Here is a 12,593-nt window from a genome sequence, read left to right on the forward strand (position 1 = left end):
TTCAAAATAGGCGTTCCTGCTTTGGCGCTCTTTTGAATGGCTCTCCGTTCACAGGAATGCAGGCTCAGGTTCCTTCCATATTAAGCTTCTGCCCCCTCACAATTCTCCGCTTTGCTTGTAGGCAGAAGACAAGGACCGAGAACGGTGTATGCCTGCAGGAGGTTTTGTGGGCTGAGCCTTGGAGGGGAGCACATGCTGTTGGCTCAGGACTCCTCGGCCAGAATTCAGTCACATGCCCTAGACAACTTCAGGGAAGTGTGCCGATATAGCCGAGCTGCTTGCATAGTAGGAAGAGAGTTTGGGTGACTACTTGGCAGTCTTCACCACACTATGGCTGTTTCTGTGCAATGCCCCAGGGAGACTGTAGCAGCGCCATCAGTCTGGAATGGAGAGCTGGGTGTCCACTTTTTAGCAGGGGGAAGTGGATGACACAGGAAATCACAGGTAGATAAAATGACTTTTGGTGCACTAAGACCTGAACTAATTGCTGTGACAGTATAGATATTATCTTATCTTTCAAAGGACTTTTATTCTGTTCTGTACCTTGTAGATATTAAAATCTTTGGAGAAGAAAACATAATCATTTGTATTTCAAAATCGTGATACATCTGAGAATCTGCTGGGGAAAAAATCCACTACAGATAAAGTTTCTTCTTCTTCTTCTTCTTTTTTTTTTTTTTTAAGATTTTATTTATTTATTAGAGAGAGAGAGTATAAGCGAGGGGAGCGGTAGGGAGAGGGAGAAGCAGGCTCCCACTGAGCAGAGAGGATGGGGGGCGGGGGGGCTGGATCTCAGGACCCTGGGGTCATGACCTGAGCTGAAGGCAGATGCTTAACCGACTGAGCCACCCACATGCACCCAGATAAAGTTCCTATATTAATATTCCACGAGTTATGTTATAAATCCTATTATCAATTCACATCCTACCCATCTCTCATCTCTCCCTCTCTTTCTTTTTTCCCTGTTTATCAGGATTTTGGCATACACATAAACCATTCCTCCATACGTCTGGTTTAAAAGTATTTCAAAGAAATATTGAAATGTTGATAAATAGCCATGACCCTCAGAAGGAAGACGCCTTGTTCTGATAAGCAGCAGAGTTTCCATGCACTCAACTATTAGGTGGCACAGTATTTAATAAACTATTTATAAACTATGGTTAATAAACCATAGTTTATTGTTTAACATGATAATGTCACTGCTAAGAGAGAAAACAAGTTCCTCCCAAAGCACCTGGAAAGCAACATTCATTCTGCAAGTATCAGTTCATTGTCTCTTTGTCAAACCTCTTTTGATCCATTTGGGCCAAGGTGAGCATTCCCTCCTTTGTGCCTGCATTGTTTCTGGAACATGTGGGATTGTAATGATTTATATCTGTATTCACAATCAACACCGGAGCTCTCTGACAACAGGGAAAGTGTTCTTATTCCCCATTTAATATTTCAAATTCCTCCTTTGAGGATTGAGTCCCCTTTCAGATGACTATTGCAGCAGGGGCTCAGGAGATATTTAAGGAATAAAGGAGCGAGCTGGTGAATGCAATAGACCAGTTTACGTGTAGCTTTAATTAGAGGAAATAAGAGCATCTCAAATGTTCAGCCCTGCACCTGCCTTCTCCAGGCTCCCTCGTTTCTTTGGGTGCTGGAGCTGAGATGGGAGCATCTGCAGGTTTCCCGAGCCAGCTGGTAGACCTGCATTCCTGGCCTGCCTCACCTGTGCAAACAAACACACTTACAGCAGCTCTGCGGCTGCTTACGTGGCCCTACCTGGGAAACCACGTTTCCGAAGTTCGGCTTCACTGGGAGGACACCACGGCAAAGAAAAATGCAGGGAGTGTGGCCTCTTGTATGAAGATTTTTCTTTCAAGACAGTCAGTGAGGTCTTGTCAGATTTGCATGGCTTCTACCATGAAAATAGTAACCCCCAGCATAGGGTAATGTGAGAATGAATCCACGTAAAAGTTTAACATAAAACTTGGCGTAAAGCGCTCATTCTGTCAATGCTGGCCGTTCTCCTTCTGACGCTGTCACCACTGCTTGCTTTATCAGAGTCAGGTCATCATCATTCCAATCCAGCACACCCTGATTCTGGAGAATGGGGAGAGGGCAGTCAGTTTCCTCCACCGCAGTCCATCAGGTTTTGTGAGCATTGGTTATTGACCACACTGGCGTTCTTTATGTACTACAGAGAGGTCCTCTCGATAACGGGAGGAAGATCTCAGCTTCCTGATAGCCATCCATTGGACCTCCCATTTAACACGCTGAAACAAGAAGTTGGCCATTCAGAATCCCATAAAGTGGTTGTCCCTGGGTAGTCTGTGATTGTGTTGAAATATAGAAACTCTAGCAAGACCCAAAGTTAATAAAATTGTGGGACACATAAAGCTCTATGATGGATGGCAACCAATAGTCCAATACTGTTTTATTCTCTCTAATATACTGTTTCTCTGCAAAGGCCAAGAAATTAAAGAACAGTTTTATTCTCCCCTTCCAGCCTGTGCAGGGTAATTATGTATTATTAATAATGCAGCAGCACAAATGATATTAAATGAACTACATTTGTTAATGCAGATCTTATCTAACTGCTTTTTCCATCAGTGGACTGTTTCTCATCAGGGGGCACTAATTAGCTGTAATATGTAGAAAGATGGGACAGAAATCCAATCAGATAAATGGGATCTATTTGGAGAGATCCAGGAAGGAGGAAGAAAGGCATATTCATGATTCTGTGAGAATTACTACAAGTGGAAAAGATGAAACTTTCTGCTGTTTCAACTTCATTTACATTTTGTGGCCACAGAAGTTAAAACGCGGGGCCGCTGGGTTACCCACGCTGCAAAGGCCTGCAAATAATTTCATTTATCATGACTGTAACGGTGTTGTCTTTTGCAGTAATAAAAGGGCATATGGCTCTATAAAAATCCAGCATGGTTTACATGGCCCTTGCAAACATTAAACCTAATGTATTAGGGTAAACACTGATGTTCTCCAGCTTTCCTTAACTAATGTGAGCTTACAGGAAACACTCGGGCTCTAAACTTTTTTTCTTAGAGAAGGATCACCTGAAGCCCTCAGATGATATATTCTTGAGAAGTCCCAGGCTACCTATAAACCTACCTGCCAGATTCTCACCCCCCCATAAATCTCCCGGGTAAGTCCCCATGTTGAAGGGTTGAGAAGTTAGATCCTTTTCAGATTTCCCATCAGCTCAGTTGCGGGGGCAGGTGGCCCATCTCAGATATTAGTGTAGCACAGTTCATCCTGTCTGTTTACCTGAGCCGGGTCCATACTCACCAGTGTCTGGGCCCCATCAGTGATCCATTTACAAATGATGTGCCTTACCAACCCGACAACATATTTATCACAGCTCTTGGGGGATTGTGGTCTCTTTAGGCCACCTTGAGTGAGCTGGTGGGGACTCAGGGAGGGACACGTATTCTCACTGTGAAAACAGATGTAAATATGAATTATTTCATGTTGGCTAGCTGAATTCCTCAAATGTAGAGGAAGTCTTGCCTGCTCAAAAGCTTGCTAAGAGGCAGGAAGTCTGATCATGGAAGGTAACTTTTATTTTATTTTATGTATTTTATTTTTTTAAAAGATTTTATTTGTTTATTTGATAGAACACAAGCAGGGGTAGTGGCAGGCAGAGGGAGAGAGAGAGAGAGAGAGGAGCAGGGAGCCTGATGCAGAATTCAATCTCAGGACCCTAGGATTATGACCTGAACCAAAGGCAGCTGCCCAACTGACTGAGCCACCCAGGTGTCCTGGAAGGTAATTTTTAGATGAAGCACCCCCCCCAACATTTTTTGTTTTGTTTTGTTTTGTTTTGCCTGTTTTGCCTGCCCCTTTAAGACAATTAGAACTTTCTAAATCCTAACCCAATAGGCACCTCAACATTTGACTCCCATGTATTAAAAAAATATATTTCTGGGAACTGCTGTCTCATTATAGGAACCTCCTGATCCAAACCGCAGTGAGCACAACGAATGCCTAACGCTCCCGGGACAATAGTAATACACCGAGACTTCTGAGTAGCCGAACTTGCTTTATGAATCCTTAAAAATTATCAATTGAAAACATTGACTTTTTTCAGTTCTCAGTGGCTCTGCAAAAATGGCATGGCAACGTTTTGAAAAAAATTAGGACTCATGCTTTAACCGCCTTTAAAATGTGACATCATCATCATCAGTTGGAACAGAATCGGGATGGACATGGAAGATTTTACGAAGCGAGATCCCACTGATCATTGGAAATGAATGAAATGTGACCTGGTCAGACAGGATGAGACCCGATGTCTCAGCGATCTGCAAATATTCATCACCTTTTTAGCAAAGTAATCATGAAAATTCAGGAGGCGTCATTATAATATAAAATCATCCCGGCATCAAGGGAAATATATTTGTATACCTCATGACAAAAGTTGAGTGGAAGCTCAGGAGGACTATTTACATTTATATATACTTATATCATGTAATTAAAGCCAACAGATAAACACATCAATATGTTAAAACAGATGTAAAAATATATAGATAGACAAATTGCACCGAAACCTTGATATTGCATCCAAATGAAATCCTGTATTCCAAATATGCCCCGTAGGAGTTTTGCTCAAGGCTATGCTTAGGTATACTCAAAAATTCCCGATAGTGAGTCACCAGGGAAAACATGTTCTTTTACAGATAATTGCTACTGGCAGCCAGAGACCTAGAGAATTTGATGTGCAGTAATGTGACCTGACTATGTATTAAACTTTTTTGAAGGACATGTGTAAAGTAATTTTTATGTCTCTCACACACCTTGGGGTTTTTTTTTCCCCACTTGCTAGCACATTTTTAAACAACTTTCCTATTTTTAATATATCTGTTAGATTTTTGTCCTAATAGTTTTCAAGCATAAAAGATGTGGGTATTGTTTTCTTCCTTAAAAAGAGAAAGCAATCTGGAGACAAGTTAAAAATCCCATCTGAGTTGTAAAGAATATGTAAACAAAGCGAGGTTATTTTATTGGTAATGAACTTCAGGAAAAACATGAGAAATAGTAGTTGCTTGTTCCCAGACAAGAGACATTAGAGATGAACTGATTTCTGTAGGTTGGGAGGCATCTCTGCTGCTATTTAAGGCACTAATCACTAGCTTTTCATTAAGTCTAGGGACGTTTAGGAGATGGCTCTTGAGGTATTTTAAAAAGATACTGCTTAGAAGCTATAATTAATAACTCAAAAAAATTATAAATTGGCAAATACACATATGTGCAATGATACAATTCAATGAACAAATATCACTGCTGCTAATTACTTTGGTTCTATTGTGTGTGTGTGTGTGTGTTATTATACTGTTCTCATTTTATCGTTCAGTATTAACATGTAAACCTTAATTAAGCATAGCGTCAGAAGGTTCCAGGAATATAGCTAAAGATTTCACAAGGTAGTTCAGAGGCTTGTTTGGAAGAAATCCTTGGATCAACCAGGGAGTGTTATCTGTAAATAATGTGCTTTTGTGTTGAGAGTTACATGAATCATTACGAGCTGACACTGGAAATTAGCTTTTAAGAACAAAAATCCAGAGGGGAGAAAAATGAACTCAAACCAGCATGTAGTACAAGAATCAGGTATGGGGACGGGCTGCAGAGGCTGGGAAAGTCACATCAGTTCCTTTATGACAGGCGACGGCTCATAGATTTACATGCTTGTATTATGGTGCCAGGAAGATGAATATCCAAAATGACAACTTATCAGGAAAATGATGTATTTCTAGTTTCCATTAAGATCATTAAAAGCCACATTCCTTCTTCAGATATGCAAATGGATTTTCTATAGAAATCCATGAACAAGAGTAAGATTTGGCCTATGCTCACTAAAGTGCTGTAAAGAAAAAAATATAGATAGATAGAGAAAATTCTAGTTGATGGATTTTCTAGGCCACCTCTTGATACCATTTTTTCTCTTGTGTTCTAGTTTTTTTAAGGTCAGTTCATATTAATGCAAAGGAAAACAGGATGAAACTAAGGTGAATAATTTCATCACATATTAGATTGTTGTAAAGGATGTGGTGGGATAAAATCAAGGGGGAAGCAAAATTTAGTCCCTCGAATTTCACGTGACGCTCTAAGTGTAGCAGGGAAAACCAGGATGTAGTCGTCATGATGAATCATCTGCATCCCCTCAGTGAAACAGCGTGGTGTGAAAAGTCCACCTTTGCGGCCAGAATGCTCACATCCATCACAACTCCCTACTCCCGCGCTCCTTAGCTGTGTGACCCAGGACAATTTGCTTCGCCTCTCTATGCCTCAGGTTCCTGTAACATGAGCATAAATATTGTGTCTGCCTCACGGAATTCTTGTGTTGTACGAGATCTTAAATGCAAAGTATTTACTGGTACCCAGTACATAGTAGGTGCTATAGAAATGCTTACTATTTCTTTTTTTTTTAATTTTTAAAAGATTTTATTTATTTATTTGACAGATAGAGATCACAAGTAGGCAGAGAGGTAGGCAGAGGGGGGGTGTAGCAGGCTCCCTGCTGAGCAGAGAGCCCGATGCGGGGCTCAATCCCAGGACCCTGGGATCATGACCCGAGCCAAAGGCAGAGGCTTTAAGCCACTGAGCCACCCAGGTGCCCCTGCTTACTATTTCTATTTTTCGAATCCTGAAAAACGTCCTTCAGGACCTCACAAATTGGTGATTTGTGCCCACAGGTTTCATCTTCAGCGATGAAGTCACAGTGTTCCTTTTGGTTAAACTTTGTTAGGAAAAAATCTCTGTCAGAAAACATACACTATATGATGGGAATTTAATCTATGTCATACCCGTTTTTCCTTTTTAATGTTTAAAACTTGGTCTATTAAAATTCTATAAACAGAGGAAGTTTGACTTTGCCAGGTTTTGTTCATTAAGAGTATGTCCTCCTTGAGGGCAGGGACTATATAATTTTATAAGTTCTTGTACAAACTGGGAGTGCCTCATAAATATAAAACTGATCTCAAAACAGATTGTGCTGGATGAAACAGTAGTATTTAAAGGAAAGACCAGTACATAAAAAGGGAAAGCAGCCTTTTTAAAAGAGGTTAACTGACTTCATTATAAATGTATCCAAATTTTATGAAAACTCCATTTCTAGTGACCCAACCATGTCAAATCTCTTGAAAAACGTCTGAAGAATAATCTATTCCTGAATTTGTGTTCTAAAATTGTTTTTTCAGAGTGGTGGAAAAGCAAAAATCTTAAGTGTCTTTATTTTTTTTTTTAAGATTGTATTTATTTATTTGAGAGAGAGAGGCAGGAGAGAGGCAGAGGAGGAGGGAGAGGAAGAAGGAGAGAATCCCAAGCAAATGCCTCGCTGATCACAGAGCCTGAGGCAGGCCTTAATCCCGGGACCTGAGATCAAGACCTGAGTTGAAATCGAGAGTCGAAAGCTAACCAGGAGCTACCCAGGAGCCCCTCAGGTGTCATTTCTTACCCAAGTTCTAGAATAGCAATGTCCAATAGAAATATCAGTTCATTTTAAGTTCTCTATTAGTGTATTGAAAAAAAGTAAAAAGAAACTAGAAGCTAGCAAAATTCATTTTAAGTAACATATTTTATTTAACTCAGTATGTCCCAAATGTTTCCATTTCACATGCAATCGAGGTAAGAAATTGTCCATGAGCTATTTATTCCATGTTCATCCTTTCCCATACTACGTCTTTTTTTTTTTTTTAAGATTTTATTTATTTATTGACAGACAGAGATCACAAGTAGGCAGAGAGGCAGTCAGAGAGAGAGAGGAGGAGGAAGCAGGCTCCCTGCAGAGCAGAGAGCCCGACATGAGGCTCGATCCCAGGACCCTGGGATCATGACCTGAGCTGAAGGCAGAGGCTTTAACCCACTGAGCCACCCAGGCGCCCCTCTCATACTACATCTTTGAGGTCTGGTGTGCATTTTCCAGTCACAGCGCCTCTCCACCTGCTCTGGCCACATTTCAAGTGCTCCTACTTTCCTGCGGTGAGAGGCTACCAGACTGCACATCCATGTTCTAGAACAAAGGATGCGGGGACTGTGTTTTAGAAAGGCAGCAAGATGGCCTCTGTTGGCCTTGGTAAGAGCTGCGTTTCGAGTCTCTACTTACAAAGAAACATTCGTAGGGCCTTCGGCTTTTGGTGTCATTGGTATTGGACACATCACCGTTTCTGTTTGTTAATTTTTCTTTCAAGCATGTGCAGAGTACTCGTGTGCCTTTCTGATGTCTTGTGGCGAGGTCTGTTCTTATAGAACAAATGGAAATCGGCTTTGGAATTCATGTGCCTGAAGAAAACTCATCTCGACAGCTGCTGGGGCAGAGTCAAGCACACACAAGGTGAAAGAAAGCCACCTGGGATTTTTTTTTTTTTTTTTTTTTAAATATTGGAGGTGGACTAGGGAGATGGAGGGATGCCTCCTTGGAGTGCTGGATGAGACAAACAAGTGGCACAAGGAAGGAACAAAGGATGCAGGGACAGCAGCAGGTTAAGGCCTCAGGCAGAGCAAATACAAGATTCAGCTGCTGCAGGTTCAAGCCTGAGGCAGGATAATGGAGCTGACTGTGGCAGAAAGAAAATCGGACTGTCAAGAGTGCAGTTCATCCAGGAACGTAGACGGGTAGAAGAGGGTAGAAGGAATGAGCACCCTCTTAGCCTCAGTGTTCAGCTTCACTGTCCATGAAAGCCTCCCTCCCTCAGGAAGAAGTTCAAGACCCCTCCATTATGAATCAGGCCATACCTACCTCCGTCATGTCATGATGGGGACCCTGAAAGCTTCCTATTATTTACCTTTTTCTTTTCTAACTTGGCACACCAAAGGGATACAGGCGGCTGACCCCAAAGCAAGCAAACACACCGTAAGTGAAAAAAATATGAAGAGAAATAAAAACGTTTCTAAAAATATTCCTCTGTGAGGGGCCCTACGTATAAATGAGGAAAAACCAATAACGTCTCTCTTCCACACAATAAATCGTCAGAGAGCCACCCCAATGCCTTCTGAAATGAAGCCCAACACTAAGAAAAATAAATCCTTAAGAAATAGAAAATATGTGGAAAACTGATCATACATCAGGGAGAAAAGCATGTTTCTCTTTTCCTTCACATCCACACACACTCAAGGGATGCAGGAACGTAAGCTGCAGAGAACTGGTGAGAAAGCACTGATGGGAACAGCCTCAGAGAGCTGCAAGGTCTTCCCTCCCCTCAGGAAATCCGACAATGTGGAGTCAACACTGATGTGCTTCTGAATTGCCCTCACCAAATTTCATGGCGAAACAGTTCTTCAAAAGGCCCTCAGATAAAGTATGCTTGGCATAAAACTTAAAGAAATTACCTGATCTCACAGTAAAGAAAGAGTAGTATTGAGCTTTGAAATGAGTCCAAATATCATGCATGGAATTAGTTATGTTCCTGTTGCTGTCTCTTTCTCTAAATCTCTCTGTCCCCCTAACCACTCCCCATCCCCAAAGGAAAAAAAGAGAGAGAGAGAAAGGAAGGAAGGAAGGAAGGAAGGAAGGAAGGAAGGAAGGAAGGAAGAAAGAAAGAAAGAAAGAAAGAAAGAAAGAAAGAAAGAAATAGAGAAAAAAGGGGGTGGGGTGGGGTGGGGTGGGGCACAAAATCTGCCTGACAGTAACTAGTTGACATCCCAATTCTACTGCACTTCTTTTCTCTGAGGCCTTCCCTTGTAAGAATGACCTCTGAGGAGTTTTCTCAGTTTAACTCATGAGCCCCAAGATGAGAGATTCTAAAGTCATCACACAGCCTTGCAAGAGAAGAGGCCCTTTTATCTGCAGGAATAGGGGGAGGGGTGGTTTTACTCCCACTCAGAGGCCTATCAGAAGAGAATGGGGGAAAACTGAGCAAAAGGTTTCCCTGCATCTCAGATGAGAGGGGCCAATATGTCACTGATGCCTTGTTGCTCCACCTCAGGACTCAGTAACCAGCCAGCGTCTTTGCTTCCTACGTCTCCTTATGTAGAGCAATGAAGGTGCCTCACACCCTTTCCCTGTAATCCTAACATTTTACAGGTGGCTTCTATCATTCGGATCAACCTTTCTTACAGGTAAGAAAAATGGAAGTACAGTGACTGCTATAAAGTCACCGCACTCTTTGCTTCCAGGATCTGGATCATAGGACCTCTGTGTCTCCCATTGCCCCTTCAAAGTACATAATGTCTAAGCAAAGTGAGCAAAACACTTGGCAGTGGGTAGAAGTGGGGAGTAATGTCAAATAAAAGAGAAGAAAGATCAGATGAAAGCTAGAAAGACCCCATATAGATAGAATAATGATCTGGGCATACCCTTAATCCTAGGAATTGTTCTCTTACTTTGCAAGAGGATTTGCAAATATGATTAAGGTTAAGGGCCTTGAGATGAGTTGATTCTGGATTATGTGGGTGGGCTGAATCTGAGCCACATAAATCCTCACAGAGAACCTTTCCAGGCTGCACAGAACCAGAGAAATGGCAGCATAAGAGAGAGTTTTGACTCTGCTGACTTTGAAGATGGAAGAAGAGAATAGTCTCTAGAAGATGGAAAAGACCAAGAGATCCACCTCCCCTTGAGCTTCCAGAAGAGAACACAAACTGCTCACACCTTCCTTTTAGCCCAGAGGAAACCCAGGTTAGAATTTTCCATACTACATGGCTAAAGAGAATTAATTTGTATTGTTCAAAGGACCAAATTAGTGATAATTTGTTACGGCAGCAATAGGAGACTCATACAGATGGATCTTCTCATAGCAAATATCTTCTCACTGAGCAATTCTAACTTTTAACAGTGCCGTCGGACCAGTGCTGGCAAAGGAGATCCTGGGTGAGGGAATGGAGAGCGACAGGTGTGGAAAGGCCAGGAGGGAGGGTCCTGGGAATTTGGGAGGGTAGTAAGAGCAAGCAAACATAGTAACTGCAGTTTAAATCTATTGCCCGCAGAACTGGGAGAACAGAGTGTTGGGGTTACCAGAAACTAGAAGCTCAGCAGAGGGCCCATGGAGCTGGGACGCACGCCCTGGAAGACGGGGCTGCTTCCTTACAGGGATGTGACGGTCTGGTCCTGGGTGTTTTGGTGAAAGAGCTGGAGCCGGGGAGGGCTGCTGTGGTTAGGGGGCATTGGGTGGTAAGGGTCCTGCTGGGGTGGTCCTGAAGGAGCGGCAAGCACCCAGAGGAAGCAATTCCCCCCTCATGGCCCTTATCTGCAGCTTCTCTAATGCCGTTCAGGCTGCCACAATAAAACCCACCACAGACTGGGTGGTTTACACCACAGACATTTATTTTCCCATGGGTCTGGAGGCCAGGAAGACAAGATCAAGTGTAGGCTGATCTGGCTTCTTCCTTGGTCTGTCTCCTTGGCTTGCAGACAGCTACCTCCTCACTGGTTCCTGAGAGGACCTTTCCTCTGTGTGCAAGAGAGAGACCCTGGGGTCTCTCTGTGTGTTCAAATTTCCCTCTTTTATTACGGTAGCATGAAGACTGAATTGGAGCCCATTCTAAAGGCGTCATTTTGACATAATTACCTTTTAAAGGCCCTACCTCCAAATATAGTCACATTCTGAGATATTGGGCATTAGGACTTCAATGCACACATTTGGAAGGGGGCGGGAGAGGGGGACCAAATTCAGTCCAGAATAGTCTCCCTCTAGAAATTTCTGTTGGCGAAATTTAGCAGGGTGCCAGCTGACAAGTGAGAAATGTAGTTTCCAGTGTCCCAGCATCACAAAGGCAGAGTTATAAACAGGTGGGATTTGGAGATTAGCAACTGGCCAAGGAAGGGGCCGACAATGGAAAGAACAGCCTTGGGAAAACTGGCCTTTGGATAGTGAGGGGGAAAAGCAACCATGCAGACCCAAGTGGAATCTATGCATATCTGGTGAATCATGGGACATGTTTGGCTGTGGGGGACAGCTGGCTGTTTCTATCCTACCCTTTCCCCCGTTGGAGGCCAGGCTTGGAGAAGCAGGGGTAAGAGTAGCAGTGCTGGTCCCCTAACCATGGCTCTCTGTGGAGCCAGATGGTGATTGCTGAGGAAGAGTTCGAATGGTCATGGGCAGGAAAGTGGGCCATCAAAGCAAGGAGTCAGCATCTGAAGCTGGCCCAGCAGCCCAGCAGCATGTCAGCAGATGGGAGAGAGGAGTCTCCTCGAAGCCCTGGACAGATGTGGATGTCAGCAGTCACTGCTGAAGTGATTTCCATGGGCATCAGAAGAGGTCAGCCAGAGGAGGGAAGGCAGACACTTTGAGGTTAAACACAGCAGACAGATAGAATAAGCGAGAGGATATGCACCGAAATCCATGTTGGTCCACTTTGCTCACTGCTTCTTAAAGGTGCCCCAAATGAGAGAGGAAGGTGACCCTCTTCCTTTTCCTTTTTTTCCTTTCTTTTTCCTCCTCACTTTCCTCCCTCCCTCCCCCTTTCTTTCTTTCTCTTTCTTTTCTCTCTCTTTCTTTCTTTCTTTCTTTCTTTCTTTCTTTCTTTCTTTCTTTCTTCCTTTCTTTCTTTCTTTCTTTCTCCTTCCTTCTTCCTTCCTTTCCTCTTTCCTTCCTTCCTAGAAGGGGAATCTAGAAGAGTTAAAGAAAAATCTAAAATAAGTTGTAGCCCCTGAAAAA

Source organism: Mustela erminea, chromosome 10 (genome assembly GCF_009829155.1).
Source record: "Mustela erminea isolate mMusErm1 chromosome 10, mMusErm1.Pri, whole genome shotgun sequence".
Taxonomy (NCBI): Eukaryota; Metazoa; Chordata; class Mammalia; order Carnivora; family Mustelidae; genus Mustela; species Mustela erminea.